This window comes from Scyliorhinus canicula, chromosome 17 (assembly GCF_902713615.1).
Source record: "Scyliorhinus canicula chromosome 17, sScyCan1.1, whole genome shotgun sequence".
NCBI lineage: Eukaryota > Metazoa > Chordata > Chondrichthyes > Carcharhiniformes > Scyliorhinidae > Scyliorhinus > Scyliorhinus canicula.
Genome location: NC_052162.1, coordinates 131,817,407 through 131,836,354, shown reverse-complemented (window position 1 = coordinate 131,836,354; position 18,948 = coordinate 131,817,407).

Genomic DNA, 18,948 nt, shown 5'->3' with positions numbered 1-18,948 from the left:
TCTGATCCTGGAGGAATGAGGATGGGATACAGCAATTGCTCCCATTACTTTCATGTGAGTACATCTTGTACTCGATTCCGAGCTCAAAGAATTGCTCGCGTCTCCTTATTTTAAAAATAAATTTAGAGTACCCAATTAATTTTTTCCAATTAAGGGGCAATTTAGCGTGGCCAATCCACCTACCCTGCACATCTTTGGATTGTGAGGGCGAAACCCACGCAAACACGGGGAGAATGTGCAAACTCCACACGGACAGTGACCCAGAGCCGAGATCAAACCTGGGACCTCGGCGCCGTGAGGCAGCAGGGCTAACCCACTGCCCACCGTGCTGCCCTCTCGCGCCTCCTTATTAACAGGCTTACTGAATCTCACGAGTAATTCCACATTTCTAGATCTCTTGGAAGAAATTACCCGTTATACTCCTTATAATGGAACTTATTTTGTCCGTGATAACAAGGCCTACCCCTGGCTTCCAAGACTTTTGTCAGGAGCCTGTTATTTAGCGTACGTCATACCTCCCATCCGTCATCTGTCTACCCTTCCAGGACCACCAGTTCAAAGCGAGAAATGTGCGCTCACCATAAAAGATAGATTTCTTGCTTACATTATTCCTTTTTATTGGCACAGACGGGTGGCCAGTGAATTGAACAAACTAACTGACATAATAGAACAAGTAGCTAATGATACCTCCTACGCCCTAATTGGAAGTTCTGACAAAATGGTTGCCATCAAAACTGTTACCTTACAGAATCGAAAGGCACTTGACTATTTGTTAGCCGCAAAAGGTGGCACCTGTGCCCTGATTGGTGCAGAGTGTTACACCAATATCTCAAATAATTCAGACCAAGTCAAAGACTTGGCAATACACATCCAAAACGAAGTTACAAAACTTGAACACCCCTCTGATTCCACTCCTTGGGGTTGGCTCTTTGGACGGTTAGGTAGCACTGGAAGGTCCGTTATCCAGGGAATTTTCTTCTTTTGCATTATTGGATTTATCCTTTACATAATCATCATGCTCATCAGATGTAGATGTCAATGCATGGCAGCCCGTACCGTCCAAAGGATTCAAGTGGTTCAGTCCACACCCAGTGCACCCAATAACTTCAAAATGACGTTTCTGTAGATTTGTTATTTACTGCATTATTATTGCATTATTAGTCATTTATTAGTGGATTATTAATAATTTTATTACTGAATTACATAATCAATTTTGATCATTATTTTACCAATTATTACTAAATCATATCCTCAACTTCAGTATTTTACTGTATAATCATTCTATTTGTATATATTAAATAATAATTATTAATCTTTTATTACTGAATTATGCAATCATGATATCAATTTTTAATCAGTATATAATTTTTTTTTTCCATTTAGTGTACCCAATACATTTTTTCCAATTTAGGGGCAATTTCATAGAACACTACAGCACAGAACAGGCCCTTCGGCCCTCGATGTTGTGCCGAGCAATGATCACCCTACTCAAACCCACGTATCCACCCTATACCCGTAACCCAACAACCCCCCCTTAACCTTACTTTTTGGGACACTACGGGCAATTTAGCGTGGCCAATCCACCTAGTCTGCACATCTTTGTGTTGTGGGGGCGAAACCCACGCAAACACGGGGAGAATGTGCAAACTCCACACGGACAGTGACCCAGAGCCGGGATCGAACCTGGGACCTCGGCGCCGTGAGGCTGCAGGGCTAACCTACTGCGCCACCGTGCTGCCCAAGTATACCAATTTTTAATCAGTATATCAATGTTTTAAGCAATTTTTCAATTTTTACTAAGTCCTTTAATCAATGTATTATCAAGTTCAATTATTAAAGTATTAACATTTTACGATATTATCATTTGATTTGTTTTATTCAATTATTAAGATGTTTGTAACGCTTGCAAGACTTTTCCCACTCTGCTGTTGAAGGTGGTTCTCAAACAAGTGAACCATTAAAGGCAATGTGAATGAGTCTCTCTCTACGCCTACCACTGTCCTATTGCATTAATCCTTCTTTGATTCTATTTCATTTTTGATTCATCTTACCTTCTGAATAATCAAAAAGGGGGGACTGATAGAATCTACCTTCTTAGTAGAAATCTACCTTTTAGTATATAACAAGTGTAAAGGAATAAATGGCCCAAGATTTAAAATGGCTTCTTGAAATGGTTGGTTAAAAACAACACATTGCAAATAGGACAGTAAGAATGCTGAATCCCGTGAGAAACATCAAGATAATGAACCCAATAGACCAAGGACACATTTTGCTAATTTAACGTTTTTGGGCTACATTCCCAGAAGCTGTTTTCATGACAACGGAAAAGGCTCATAAGAAAGATGTATTTCAATTACCTCCCATTAAAATTTGATGGACAGATATTTTAGTCGAATTGAATGAACTGTGTAATTACTTTAACCCAATCACAGCCAGAAAGTGGACGACATTGGTGATAGCAATAATCTTAAATTGTACATGCCGGTTTGAACAATTTATTCCGGAATCATCTGACTTAACTTCTGAAGCTATTTTTCTGCACTATCAATTTGAGCAGCCATTTTGTTTATTTTCAACTGTTCTGTATCGTGTATTCAATTAGAAGAAATATCAAGAGCTGCAATTTGTATTGAATTCAACTCAGGACTCTGTAGTTGCTTGGACAAAACGAACTTTAAAAAAACTCTGTATCTGCAAGAGAACTGACTTGATAAGAGACATCTGGAAAACTAACTGAATAAAAGACAATTTACTTCACGTAAGAAGCTCAGTTTCAAAGTCTGTCGCGTAATGTATAAAGTGCGGTGACACATAAGATATATTAACCAAAGTGCAGACCTATCACAGATGCAGTTTAACATGGAGAAGTGTGAGGTTATCCATTTTGTGTGAAGAATAGAAAGGCAACTTATTATCTAAACAAAGAGAAACTTCAGTGTTTCAGTACAGAGGGATCTGGGTGCCCCCGTGCATGAATCTCAGAAAACTAGTATGCAGGTACAGGCGGAAACAGCGGGTACAGGGGAAAAAGCGGGTACTGGGCTAATGGGAAAATTCTTGGTAGTGTGGATGAGCAGAGAGATCTCGGTGTCCATGTACATAGATCCCTGAAAGTTGCCACCCAGGTTGAGAGGGTTGTTAAAAAGGCCTATGGTGTGTTAGCTTTTATTGGTAGAGGAATTGAGTTTCGGAGCCATGAGGTCATGTTGCAGTTGTACAAAACTCTGGTGCGGCTGCATTTGGAGTATTGTGTGCAATTCTGGTCGCCGCATTATAGGAAGGATGTGGAAGCATTGGAAAGGGTGCAGAGGAGATTTACCAGAATGTTGCCTGGTATGGAGGGAAGATCTTATGAGGAAAGGCTGAGGGACTTGAGGCTGTTCTCTTTAGAGAGGAGACGGTTAAGTGGTGACTTAATAGAGGCATACAAGATGATCAGAGGATTAGATAGGGTGGACAGTGAGAGCCTTTTTCCTTGGATGGTGATGTCTAGCACAAGGGGACATAGCTTTAAATTGAGGGGAGATAGATATAGGACAGATGTCAGAGGTAGGTTTAGAGTGGTTTCACAGGTCGACGCAACATCGAGGGCCGAAGGGCCTGTACTGCGCTGTAATGTTCTATTCTGTATTAATGAAGGAAAATGGAATTTTGACATTTATTGCAAACGCAATAGAGTATAAAAGTCGGCAAGTGTTGTAGCAACTGTACAAGGCATTAGTGAGACTGCACCTGGAGTACGGTGTACAGTTTCCATCCCATTCACGGAACTAGCAAATTCAAGGAGTGGCATTTCCCGTGACGCCCATGCTAGCCCCTTTGGAGTGGCTGAATATCTTCACCTGTGGCCTGGTTTTTGACGTTGTGAAACTCCACAGTTTTCACGATGGCGTCAACACTCGGACTCCACAATGGAGAATCCAGCCCGAGGGATTTGTTTTATGAAGAGAGATTGAATAGTTTAGGCCGATACTCTCTCCAGTTCAAAATAATGAGAGATCTAATTGGGGTATATAAGATGATAAAAGGCACTGACAAAGTAGACGTAGAGCAAATGCTTCATCTTGTGTGACAATCTATACTGTCAAAGTTTTCGTATAAAGGGTAGCAGATTTAACAGAGAGTAGGAGAAATTACTTCTCTCAAAGGGTCGTGAATCTGTGGAATTCACTGCCCCAGAGTCCAGTGGATGCCAGGTCACTGAGTAAATTTAAGGAGGTTAGGTGGATTGGCCCTGCTAAATTGCCCTTAGGGTCCAAAATGGCCCTTAGTGTTGGGTGGGGTTACTGGATTATGGGGATAAGGTGGAGGCGTGGACGTTGGGTAGGGTGCTCTTTCCAAGAGCCAGTGTAGACTCGATGGGCCGAATGGCCTCCTTCTGCGCTGTAAAATTCTATGAGGAGATAGACCGATTTTTATGAGTAATGGGTAACAAGGTTATGGAGATCGGGCTGGAAAGCGGAGTTGAGGCCGAGATGAGATCAGACCTGACCGTATTCAATAGCAGAGCGGGATCGAGGGGCTGACTTACCTACTCCTGCTCTTAGTTCTGATGTGAAGGTGAGAGAAGGGTGGAAATTGGGAGCAAAATCAATACATTTCTCCAGCTCTGGTTGAGTCATGAAGCTCTCCCAATACAGTCATTGATAAAATGGAAAAAGAGTTGCGGGGGCAAGCCTCAGTAGGACTGGAATAAGAGTGTTCCACATAATCAACAAAAAGACAGGCACACCTGGAGCCCATGGCCTCACCTTTTATTTGCAAGCGAGTTAAAGGAAAAATTATTGAGCGACCAAATAAGTTCAACCTGGCAGAGGAGAGTGGTGGTGGACCTCTCCTCAAGGGACCATTGACCAGAGACTGAATTGGACTAGCCATATAAGTACTGTGGCTACAAGAACAGGTCAGAGTGAGGAATCCTGCGGTGTGCAACTCACCTCGTGACTTCCCAAAGCCTGTCCACCATCTATAAGGCACAAGTCAGCGGTGTGATCCAATAGTCCCTATTTTCCTGGATGAGTGAAGCTCCAACAACAATCAAGAAGCTCGACACAATCCAGGACAAAGAAGCCGGTTTTATTGGCACCCCATCCACAAACATTCACCCTCTCCTCCACCGATGCACCATAGCCACCATGTGTAACCATCTACAAGATGCACTGCAGGAGCTCATTAAGATTCCTTCGGCAGCACCTTCCAAACCCACGACCATTACCATCTAGAAGGACAAACAGATAGTTGGGAACCCCACCAGCTGGAGGTTCGCCTCCAAGTCACTCACGACCCTGACTTGGAAATGTATCGCCGCTCCTTCACTATCAGCAGAAGCATGGATACAAAATGAGCAATGGGATGAAATCAGAGCTGTAGTCAATGGTTGTTTTTTCGGAAAGGAGTGAAGGAAACAGTGCACCTCGCTATGGTTAAGTATTAGGATCACTGCTCTTTTTGATTCTATATCACTGACTTCCATAAAATCAATATCCATAGAAAACGTAGAATGCAGAAGGAGTCCATTCAGCCCATTGAGTCTGCACCGATCCTCTGAAGGAGTATCCTACCTAAGCCCTCTTCCCCACCCTATCCCTGTAATCCCACCCAACTTCCATATCTTTGGACATGAAGGAGCAATTTAGCACGGCCAATCCACCTAACCTGCACATTTTGGACTGTGAGAGGAAATCGGAGTACCCGGAGGAAACCCACACAGACACGGGGAGAAAGTGCAGACTCCGCACGGGCAGTGACCCACGGCCTGAATTGAAGCCGGGTCCCACGCGGTGAGGCAGCAGTGCTAACCACTGTGCCGCCGTGCCACCCTTCCAACTTGGATTAGAGGTCACAGGAACAATATCAACATTTTCAGATGACACAAAAGTTGAAGTGTCGGAAACAGTGAGGAAGAGAGCGAGAGGTTTGAGTAGGACAGAAGCAGAATGGGGGACTGGGTGAGCTCAAGGCAGATGAAATTCAACACAGCAAATTGGGAGATGATCTACTCTGGGTGGATGAATGAGGAGAAATAATCCAAAGAAGGGCAGAATTTTGTTAGAATTTCGAATGCACAGCCCGATCGGGTGGTGGATACAGATTCAATAATCCACAAAAAGCAATTAGTTAAAAACTAAAAGCAGCAACAAACTGTAGGGAAATTGGACTGGTTTTATAAAGAGATAGTACAGAATCGATGGGCTGAATGACCACTTTTTTACTGTACTATGATTCTTACAATTCTGCAATCTTGTCTTTTTATTTGGATCTTGCTGAATGGAGCAAACTTAGAGGCTGAGTTTCTTTTCAGAGAGGCTGCTCTGTGTATCAATGCACTTCCTGAGATTGTTCAACTAGCTGCAGCACCTCAACCAATTTCCTGTCTGTTCAGACATGTCCTGTTTCTTTTTCCAATGGCTTCAGTCAATGCAGTTTTGTTTTTGAACAACACATTACTCTATATCCGTCCTGTGGGATCTGACTTATTTCCTCCTTATCAGTTGTTTTTAAACACTGTTCCTGTTTTTATCCTGAATCAAACTGCACATGCTGTTTCACCAGGGCTTCCTGGATCCTTTCTCTTCTTCTTCACGGTATCATAGTTACAGAGTTTTACAGCAAAAAAAAGAGGCCTTTTTGCCCCATCTTGCCTGTGCCAGTCATCAAGCACCGATTAATTCTCATCCCATTTTCTGGCACTTATCTTGTATGCTGTGGCATATCTAGTGATTGTCTAAATGCTTCTTAACTTGTGAGCGCTCCTGCCTTGAACACACTTCCAGGCAGTGAGTTCCAAATTGATCCCTCTACGAAGGGGAAATGTTTCTTCCTATCTACCCTGTTTATGTTTCATAAATGTGTGCACCTCCATCATGTTCCCCTTCAGCTTTCTCTGCTCCAAGGAAAACAATCCCAGTCTATCCAGTCACTCCTCATAGCTGAACCGCTCCAGCCCAGGCAACATCCTGGTGAATTCCCTCTGAACTCTTCAGAAAAATCAAATGCTGACTCTGACTGGGTTCAGTTCTACATTCACTGGTTCTACTCCAGCCTCTGGCCCAAGTGCTCAATATTACGGAAATGAAATGAAAGCTCAATTCTCCAGTCACTTGACCGTGGGGGTCTGATATCAGCAGCTGGAGATGACCTGACCTGATTCTACACATCATGTAAAGAAAACGAGGTCCTTTTCACCATGACGATTAAAAATTGTGTCTCTGCCTTTAAAACCTGCTCTCACTCCCAAGTTGACATCAAATATGTCCCTTTAAAAACTGCTCTCACTCCCAAGTTACCATCAATCTACGAAATATGTCCCTTTAAGAACTGCTGTCGCTCCCACGTTTCCTTCAATGTTTGAAATGCAAAATGTACTCACCAATGTTAAACTATGTCTCCAATCCAACAAGTTGATTTCTTGAAACAATAGATTGTTGAACTATTTCTGACTTGGGTAGACAGATGCGGGGAGAAAGCCTGGGCTCTGATCCACTGAACCCGACCCCACCCACTGACAGCTCACAATGCCCGGGGAATGATTGACGGCAACTCTGGACCAATAGAGGAGTTGGAGGACTAAGTGTGGCGGCTGGTCCTCCAACCAATCGGAGGGCACGAGGGGCGGGGCTGAGCCCAGATCTCCCTCATTGGGTGAGACTCTGTATCATTTTGGAAGCTGATTTGTCTCAAACTCCAGGAGAAAACTGAACCTTTCTGTTTGTGGCTTCAAACTGCTCAAACCCTGTGGGTGTGGAGCAAACATTTCAACATGTGTTACTGAGATGGATTCATTCACAACAAACAGTGGGGATTACTAGAGGGTTGGGGATCAGTCAGCTCAGTTGGCTGGTTCAGGCTGTGGAGCAGGGGTGGGCAAACTACGGCCCGCGGGCCGCATGCAGCCCGCCAAAGGTCTTTATGCGGCCCACCAAGATCAAGTCATATAAAAAAAAATTAATGGGGGGGGGGGGGGGGCTGTTGGGTTACTGGTATAGGGTGGATACGTTGACTTGAGCAGGGTGATCATTGCTCGGCACAACATGTGTTTCATGTGAAGTTTCTACTTTAAAATATTAATTAATAAAAATTAATTGCTTTTTTTTCTTTAAAAACCTTTTATTTTGGCTATTTTAAATATTAATTATTTTACTTAATATACTATGCGGCCCTTTAAAATTGTGAATTTCTGAATGTGGCCCTTGCACGGAAAAGTTTGCCCACCCCTGCTGTGGAGCCTCACCAACAGCGTAGGTTCAATTCCCGTGCCTGTTGAGGTTATTCATGAAGACCCACATTCTCAACCTTGAGAGCGATAAACATCGGGGATGTGCGAGGTCCAGACTTGAAGGAGCAGAAAGATCTGGGTGGGATGTCGGGCTGGAGGTGGTTACATAGAACATAGAACATAGAACGATACAGCGCAGTACAGGCCCTTCGGCCCTCGATGTTGCACCGACATGGAAAAAATCTAAAGGCCATCTAACCTACACTATGCCCTTATCATCCATATGCTTATCCAATAAATTTTTAAATGCCCTCAATGTTGGCATGTTCACTACTGTTGCAGGTAGGGCATTCCACGGCCTCACCACTCTTTGCGTAAAAAACCCACCTCTGACCTCTGTCCTATATCTATTACCCCTCAATTTAAGGCTATGTCCCCTCGTGCTAGCCACCTCCATCCGCGGGAGAAGGCTCTCGCTGTCCACCCTATCTAACCCTCTGATCATTTTGTATGCCTCTATTAAGTCACCTCTTAACCTTCTTCTCTCTAACGAAAACAACCTCAAGTCCATCAGCCTTTCCTCATAAGATTTTCCCTCCATACCAGGCAACATCCTGGTAAATCTCCTCTGCACCCGTTCCAAAGCTTCCACGTCCTTCCTATAATGAGGCGACCAGAACTGTACGCAATACTCCAAATGCGGCCGTACTAGAGTTTTGTACAACTGCAACATGACCTCATGGCTCCGGAACTCAATCCCTCTACCAATAAAGGCCAACACACCATAGGCCTTCTTCACAACCCTATCAACCTGGGTGGCAACTTTCAGGGATCTATGTACATGGACACCGAGATCCCTCTGCTCATCCACACTACCAAGAATTTTACCATTAGCCAAATATTCCGCATTTCTGTTATTCTTTCCAAAGTGAATCACCTCACACTTCTCCACATTAAACTCCATTTGCCACCTCTCAGCCCAGCTCTGCAGCTTATCTATGTCCCTCTGTAACCTGCAACATCCTTCCGCACTGTCTACAACTCCACCGACTTTAGTGTCGTCTGCAAATTTACTCACCCATCCTTCTGCGCCCTCCTCTAGGTCATTTATAAAAATGACAAACAGCAACGGCCCCAGAACAGATCCTTGTGGTACGCCACTCGTAACTGAACTCCATTCTGAACATTTCCCATCAACTACCACTCTCTGTCTTCTTTCAACTAGCCAATTTCTGATCCACATCTCTAAATCACCCTCAATCCCCAGCCTCCGTATTTTCTGCAATAGACGACCGTGGGGAACCTTATCAAACGCTTTACTGAAATCCATATACACCACATCAACTGCTCTACCCTCGTCTACCTGTTCAGTCACCTTCTCAAAGAACTCGATAAGGTTTGTGAGGCACGACCTACCCTTCACAAAACCATGCTGACTGTCCCTAATCATATTATTCCTATCTAGATGATTATAAATCGTATCTTTTATAATCCTCTCCAATACTTTACCCACCACAGACGTTAGGCTCACCGGCCTATAGTTACCGGGGTTATCTCTACTCCCCTTCTTGAACAAAGGGACCACATTTGCTATCCTCCAGTCCTCTGGCACTATTCCTGTAGCCAATGATGACCTAAAAATCAAAGCCAAAGGCTCAGCAATCTCTTCCCTGGCTTCCCAGAGAATCCTAGGATAAATCCCATCCGGCCCCGGGGACTTATCTATTTTCACCTTGTCCAGAATTGCCAACACTTCTTCCCTACGCACCTCAATGCCATCTATTCTAATAGCCTGGGTCTCAGCATTCTCCTCCACAATATTATCTTTTTCTTGAGTGAATACTGACGAAAAGTATTCATTTAGTATCTCGCATATCTCCTCAGCCTCCACACACAACTTCCCACCACTGTCCTTGACTGGCCCCACTCTTACCCTAGTCATTCTTTTATTCCTGACATACCTATAAAAAGCTTTTGGGTTTTCCTTGATCCTACCTGCCAAAGACTTCTCATGTCCCCTCCTTGCTCGTCTCAGCTCTCTCTTTAGATCCTTCCTCGCTTCCTTGTAAATATCAAGCGCCCCAACTGAAACTTCACGCCTCATCTTCACATAGGCCTCCTTCTTCCTCTTAACAAGAGATTCCACTTCTTTGGTAAACCACGGTTCCCTCGCTTGACCCCTTCCTCCCTGCCTGACTGGTACGTACTTATCAAGAACATGCAGTAGCTGTTCCTTGAACAAGCTCCACATATCCAGTGTGCCCAACCCTTGCAGCCTACTTCTCCAACCAACACATCCTAAGTCATGTCTAATGGCATCATAATTGCCCTTCCCCCAGCTATAACTCTTGCCCTGCGGGGTATACTTATCCCTTTCCATCACTAACGTAAAGGTCACCGAATTGTGGTCACTGTTTCCAAAGTGCTCACCTACCTCCAGATCTAACACCTGGCCTGGTTCATTACCCAAAACCAAATCCAATGTGGCCTCGCCTCTTGTTGGCCTGTCAACATATTGTGTCAGGAAACCCTCCTGCACACATTGTACAAAGAATGACCCATCTAATGTACTCGAACTATATCTTTTCCAGTCAATATTTGGAAAGTTAAAGTCTCCCATAACAACTACCCTGTTACTTTCGCTCTTTTCCAGAATCATCTTCGCCATCCTTTCCTCTACATCCCTAGAACTATTAGGTGGCCTATAGAAAACTCCCAACAGGGTGACCTCTCCTTTCCTGTTTCTAACCTCAGCCCATACTACCTCAGAAGAAGAGTCCCCATCTAGCATCCTTTCCGCCACCGTAATACTGTCCTTGACTAGCAGCGCCACACCTCCCCCTCTTTTGCCCCCTTCTCTGAACTTACTAAAACACCTAAACCCCGGAACCTGCAACAACCATTCCTGTCCCTGCTCTATCCATGTCTCTGAAATGGCCACAACATCGAAGTCCCAGGTACCAACCCATGCTGCCAGTTCCCCTACCTTATTTCGTATACTCCTGGCATTGAAGTAGACACACTTCAAACCACCTACCTGAACACTGGCACCCTCCTGCGAAGTCAAATCTGTGCTCCTGACCTCTATACTCTCAATCTCCCGTACCCTAAAACTACAATCCAGGTTCCCATGCCCCTGCTGAATTAGTTTAAACCCCCCCAAAGAGCACTAACAAATCTCCCCCCCAGGATATTGGTGCCCCTCAGGTTCAGATGTAGACCATCCTGTCTATAGAGGTTACAGAGAGAGGGAGGGTCGAGGTCAGGCAGGGATTTGAAATAAAATCTGAGAATTCTAAAAAATCGATGCATTGTTAGACCGGAAACCAATGTAGTTCAGTGAGTACAGAGGTAATCAGTGAATGGGACTAACAATGAGTTAGGATACAGAGAGATGGAGGGGGTAGCGATAATGTCACTGGACTAGTAATCCAGAGGCCCAGGTAAATATTCTGGGGCGTAGGTTTAAATCCAAATATGGATTGGTGGAATTTATATTCCATTAACAAAATCTAACCTCAATAATGGTAAGAAGTCTTACAACACCAGGTTAAAGTCCAACAGGTTTGTTTCAAACACTAGCTTTCGAAGCGCAGCTCTTTAGGTGAATGCAGTGCCCTCGGAGCAGTGCTCTGAAAGCTCGTGTTTGAAACAAACCTGTTGGGCTTTAACCTGGTGTTGTAAGACTTCTTACTGTGCTCACCCCAGTCCAACGCCGGCATCTCCACATCGATAATGGTGACCATGAAATTAACGTGAATTGTCCTAAAATTGTCCTGTTCTGGCCGACATGCGACTTCAGACCTAGAGCTATACGGTCGACTATTAACTGCCCTGAAATGGCTGTAAACTCCAATCAGCCCCCTCTCCCCCGGACTAAAGAAAAGGAAATCCGCACAAAACAAATGTTCCAGTGTTCGGTGTCAGTACAGAGGCCGAAGCCTAACCTATGATATTGGACAGTAAGAAGTCTTACAACACCAGGTTAAAGTCCAACAGGTTTGTTTCAAACACGAGCTTTCGGAGCACGGCTCCTTCTTCAGCTTCACCTTCTTCACCTGAAGAAGGAGCCGTGCTCCGAAAGCTCGTGTTTGAAACAAACCTGTTGGACTTTAACCTGGTGTTGTAAGACTTCTTACTGTGCTCACCCCAGTCCAACGCCGGCATCTCCACATTATGATATTGGAGGAAGTGGTGTCTACTCACACTCCTTTCCCTGTCTCTGAACATTTTTGATCTGAAACAGCGTGGTTTTTGTGAAGCAAGTCAGGTGACATAGAAAAATATATATAAATCGGACCCCAGGAAGTCCCAAAACCTTGAGAAAATTAAATGCTGTTGAATTTGACTCACTGTTGCAATGCGGAAGGCATGAGAGCTCCCACAAACAGCAATGTGCTGATGACCAGTGATGCTGGTGGCCACCCAAGTCAGATGGGAATTCACTGGTGTGTCAGCAGGTTAAGTGACTGAGTGAATCTCTTCCCACACTCAGTACAATAAATGGTTTCTCTCCGATGTGAGTTGGTATTTCATCAGATATTTATCATGTTTAAAACTTTTCACACAGTGCGGACACTTAAAATGTCTCTTTTCAGTGAATAACTTGCTGGGCAGTGAGGCTGGAAACACAAGTGAATCCTTTCCCACACATGGAGCAGATGAACAGCATCTCCCTGGTGTGAACCCGTGGGTGTATCTGGAGACTGGATAACTGATTGAATCTTTTCCCACACACGGAGTCAGTGTTACGGTTTCTCCTCGCTGTGAATGTGCTGGTGTATCTGGAAGCTGGACGATTCAGTGACTCCCTTCCCACACGCACGGTGTGACAGTGAACGGTCTCTCCCTGGTGTGGTGGTGTCCATAAGCTTCCAGCTGTGATGGAGAATTGAATCCCTTCCTACAGTTCGAAAACTTCCATGTTCCTCCCTGTTGTGGCTGTCCTTGTGTCTTTCCAGGATGGATTATCAGTTGCAATCTTGAATGGGATACACAGGATATACAGCAGAGACAGGCCATCTGACCCACCCAGTTTGTACTGGCGTTTGAGTTCTATTTCAGCCTCCTCCCATCTTTGCTTCTCCCATATACACACACACACACGTTTGTCCAGCCTCCCTTTAAATATGTGGATATTATTCACTTCACCCACTCCCTTTGATAGTCATGGAACTTTACAGTATGGAACCCTTCGGCCCGACTTGTCCATGCCGTCCAATTTCCACCCTAAGCGAGTCCCAATTGCCCGCATTTGGCTCATATCCCTCTATACCCATATAACTGTCCGAAAACTTTTTAAAAGACAAAATTGTACCCACCTCTACCACTGCCTCTGGCAGTTCATTCCAAACACTCACCACCCTCTGTGAAATAGTTGTCCCTTTGTATTTCTCCCCTCTCACCTAGGCCCTCTAGTTTTAAACTCCCCTACCTTTGGGAAAAGATGTTGACTTATCTCTGCTCCTCATTATTTTATAGACCTGTATAAGATCACTCCTCAGTCTCCGACGCTCCAGGGAAAAGAGTCCGTCTATTCAGCCTCTCCTTATAACTCAAACCATCAGGTCCCAGCAGCATCCTAGTAAATCTTTTCAGCCCTGTTTCTGCTTAATTAGCGGTTGAATAAACTCGGTTTGTTCTCACTGGAACAACGGAGGTTGAGAGGCGACCTGATAGAGGTCTACAAAATTATGAGGGGCATTAGACAGAGTGGATAGTCAGAGGCTTTTTCCCAGGGTAGAGGGGTCAATTACTAAGTTGCATAGGTTTAAGGTGCGAGGGGCAAGGTTTAGAGATGTACGAGGCAAGGTTTTTGCACAGAGGGTAGTGGGTGCCTGGAACTCACTGCCGGAGGAGGTGGTGGAAACAGGAACAATAGTGATGTTTAAGGGGCACCTTGACAAATACATGAATAGGATGGGAATAGAAGGATACAGACCCAGGAAGTGTAGAAGATTTTAGTTTAGACGGGCAGCATGGTCGGCACAGGCTTGGAGGGCCGAAGGGCCTGTTCCTGTGCTGTACTTTTCTTTGTTTTGTTCTTTCCATAATAGGGTGACCAGAACTGTACAGTGTTCCAAGGGTATTATTAATGTCTCGTCCAACTTCAGCAAGTTGTCCTAACTTCTGTGTTCAATGTTCTGACCAATGAAGCCAAGCATGCCGAATGCCTTCTTCCTCACCCTGTCCAATTTCCAACTTTGATAGGGGACATTCCCCACCATGGGGAAGGCTTGGTAAAATATCCAACGTTTGTTTACATTCGCTGTTGCTGAGGCTGCGCTAATCCCCAACTCAGCTTCCTGAAGCTGCACCGCGCATGCTCCGAGAAGCGGGCTATGGGAGCTGAGCTTTCCTGCGCAAGTACGTTGAAGATGATGAGCTGGATTCACCATTCATCCCATCCATGTGGCATTGAAAAACAAAATGTTATAAAGTAGTGAACATTATCTAGTCCCACTCCTTACTCATCAAGCACAAAATTAATGCATTAAATGTTACAATTTTAAATGATATTCTTTCAAAATGTAATCACGTTAATCTGATGAATTTCGATTCATGGCCTCATTTTGTCTTACAGAGTGGTTAGCACTATTACTTCACAGCTCCAGGGTCCCCGGTTCAATTCCGGCCTCGGGTGACTGTGTGGAGTTTGCACTTTCTCCCTGTGTTTGCATGGGTTTCCTCGGATGCTCCGCCTTCCTGCCACAGTCCAAATATGTGCAGGTTAGGTGGATTCGCCACACTAAATTGCCCCTTAGTGTCCGAAAGGTTAGAGTGGATTACAGGGATAGAGTGGAGGTGTTTGTGGGCTTAAGTAGGGTGCTCTTTCCGAGGACTGGCGCAGACCCAATGGGCCGAATGGCCTCCTTCTGCACTGTAAGTTCTATGATTCTATGAAACTCCTGAATTTTATCTGTCAGTGTAACGTTGGTGAGTGGTGATTGACTGTCCTGGAAGCTAACAGGAAGAGAACTCCGAGGTCAAAGGATTAAGGGAGGAGCGAGTTCTGTATTGTGGGGTTGGACGCTGGAAGCTGTGTTCACATGTCAAGCGAGTCATTGAGAATTCAAAACAAGAAATGCTGAAAAATACATCAGGGTCGAACAGAGAGAAACTGAGCTAAAGTTTGGAGTCCCTATTGAATCACAGAATTTATAGTGCAGAAGGAGGCCATTCTGCCAATCGAGTCTGCACCGGCTCTTGGAAAGAGCACCCTACCCAAGCCCACACCCCCACCCTATCCCCATAACCCAGTAACCCCACCCAACACTAAGGGCAATTTTGGACACTATAGGCAATTTATCATGGCCAATCCACCCAACCTGCACATCTTTGGACTGTGGGAGGAAACCGGAGCACCCGGAGGAAACCCACGCAGACATGGAGAGAACGTGCAGACTCCGCACAGACAGTGACCCAAGCCAGAAATCGAACCTGGGACCCTGGAGCTGTGAAGCAATTGTGCTAACCGCTATGCTACCGTGCTGCTTCTTCAAAATTGAAGCATTGTGAAACCCTCTTCTCAATTTGTCTTTCAAATTTAAACCTGCTGTTTATGTGAAGTCTGGGACAAATCGTTTTCCACCAATCTACGATTTGACAGCATGTTTCTGGCATCTTCCTGCATTTGTTCTTCCTGGCTCTGAGCGCAGCGGTAAAGGTGTCTTCAGTTCCATGTCTAGGAACTCCGATCGACGGCAGAGAGAGAAGCTGGGACACATTCCTTTTTAAAAAAAATTTAGAGTACCCAATTAATTTTTTCCAATTAAGGGGCAATTTAGCATGGCCAATCCACCTACCCTGCACATCTTTGGGTTGTGGGGGCGAAACCCATACAAACACGGGGAGAACGTGCAAACTCCACACAGACAGAGACCCGGGGCCAGAATCGAACCTGGGACCTCGGCGCCGTGAGGCAGCAGCGCCAAACACTGCGCCACCTTGCTGCCCCGGAACACATTAACCCACAGTGTCAGTGAAGGGAGATGAGAAAGACCAAAGTGCCTGTTTTGCCTCCCTCAGTGTGTCCCTGAAGGACCGTCCAGGCTAAAACTCTGGTATTGCCGTACGATCCCCCCCCAGATTGTCCTTTCTGAGCTCCAGGCAGTTGATGTTAAACAATCAGGTAGGAAAGACGCAAGGGTCAAAATGATACAATAGAACATTACAGAGCAGTACAGGCCCTTCGGCCCTTGATGTTGCGCCGACCTGTGAAACCAATCTAAAGCCCATCTACACTATTCCCTTATCATCCATATGTCTATCCAATGACTATTTAAATGCCCTTAATGATGGCGAGTCCACTACTGTTGCAGGCAGGGCATTCCAAGCCCTTACTACTCTGAGTAAAGAACCTACCTCTGACATCTGTTCTATATCTATGTCCCCTCAATTTAAAGCTATGTCCCCTCGTGCTGGACATCACCATCCGAGGAAAAAGGCTCTCACTGTCCACCCATCTAATCCTCTGATCATCTTGTATGCCTCTATTAAGTCACCTCTTAAACCTTCTTCTCTCTAACGAGAACAGCCTCAAGTCCCTCAGCCTTTCCTCATAAGATCCTCCCTCCATACCAGGCAACATCCTTGTAAATCTCCTCTGCACCCTTTCCAATGCTTCCACATCCTTCCTATAATGCGGCGACCAGAACTGCACGCAATACTCCAAATGCAGCCGCACCAGAGTTTTGTACAGCTGCAACATGACCTCATGGCTCCGAAACTCAAACCCTCTACCAATAAAAGCTAACACACCGTACGCCTTTTTAACAACCCTCTCAACCTGGGTGGCAACTTTCAGGGATCTATGTACATGGACACCGAGATCTCTCTGCTCATCCACACTACCAAGAATCTTACCATTAGCCCAGTACTCTGTATTCCTGTTACACCTTCCAAAATTAATCTCACACTTTTCTGCATTAAACTCCATTTGCCACTTCTCAGCCCAGCTCTGCAGCTTATCCATGTCCCTCTTTAACCTGCAACATCCTTCCGCACTGTCCACAACTCCACCGACTTTAGTGTCATCCGCAAATTTATTCACCCATCCTTCTGCACCCTCCTCCAGGTCATTTAGAAAAATAACAAACAGCAGTGACCCCAAAAAAATCCTTGTGGTACACCAATAGTAACTGAACTCCAGGCTGAACATTTCCCATCAAAACAAATCTGATTTATTTAACATTTAACCAGAATATTAAACTTCCAGCCCAGTTACAGGGATTATTTACATCGGCAGACAAAAACGCAAACTGTCAGAATGAACATGGTTCATTCCCAAATGTGATTATCAGCAGCAATAACAGCAGAATCAATCCCTGCAGTCACTTGTGCATTGGCGGGTCAGAGTCAGCTGTCTTGAACACCTCAGAACTGGACTTCAGTAGGGAGTGGATTCTCCGGTTAAACCATGGTTTCCGGTTGGGGAACACGAGTCCTGCCTTCTTTGGCACACAGTCCTCGACACACTTACTGATGAAGTCTGTGACCATAGTGGCATTCTCGTCTAGGTTGGCCGCTGAGTTCCTGAATATGGACCAGTCCGCTGACTCCAAGCAGTCGCGTAGGAGCTCTTCTGTTGCCTTGGACCAATATTACTCAACCTTCTTAACCGGATTCTCCTGCGAAACTTTTTGCTTGTATGTCGGGAGAAGGAGCACCGTCTTGTGCTCCGAATTTCCGAAATGTGGTCGGGCAATGGAGCGGTAGGCGCCCTTGATGGTTGTGTAGCAGTGGTCAAGGATGTCAGGGCCCTTGGTGGGACAGGAGATGTGTTGGTGGAATTTTGGCAGCACACTCTTGAGGTTGGCCTGGTTGAAGTCCCCGACCATGATGAAGAAAGCCTCCGTGTATTCGGTTTCATTTTTATTTACAGCGGTGGACAATTCATCAAGCGCCTTCTTCACTTCTGCCTCGGGTGGGATGTAGACCGCCATGATAATGACTGAAGTGAACTCCTGTGGAAGGTGGTCTGGGCAGCACTTCACAATCAGGTATTCCAGATCCGGGGAGCAGTGGGTCGCCAGGGTTGCCACATCCGAGCACCAGGAGTTGTTGATGAGGAGGCAAACCCCTCCACCCTCCGTTTTGCCCGACGACGCCGTGCGGTCCATCCGTTGAATTGAGAAGCCGTCAGGTTGTATGGCGCAGTCCAGTGAGGCGGGGGTGAGCCATGTCTCTGTGAAACACAGCACACAGCTGTCTCTCACTTCCCTCTGAGAGGTAAGTCTAGTTTTAAGCTCGTCCAGCTTGCTTTCGATATCTTGGATGTTTGCCAGGAATATGCTGGGGAGAGGGGATTTGAAACCGTGTTGTTTTAGTCTCACCTGCAAACCGCCACGTTTCCCCCGTTTCCTCGGCGGCTGGCTGCTTTTCGTTGGTCCAGGGACATCTGACTTTGTGGAGGGGTCCTGGGCTTTGATTTTGGAGTCACCAGGGGGGCATTTCTGCGGTCCTGTCAGGCCCCGGGATTTTCCGAGGGCGGGACTTCCTTTTGGTGTCTTTCGGTTCCCGCGTGGGGACTTCACGGCTTTGGGGATGGTTTGGTTGTGTTCGGGTCGCTGGCGGAGTCTTTCTAGGCCGAGTCGGGCTGGGTCACGTGGTCGGATGTAGTGCCAGCGGTCAGGTCGGATGTTCCTGAGATTGGACCTCGATCGAGGCCTGATCGGGCCTACCCACCCGTCCTCTTCTGCTTCCCAATCAGGTAGATCAGGATACTGGGCGGT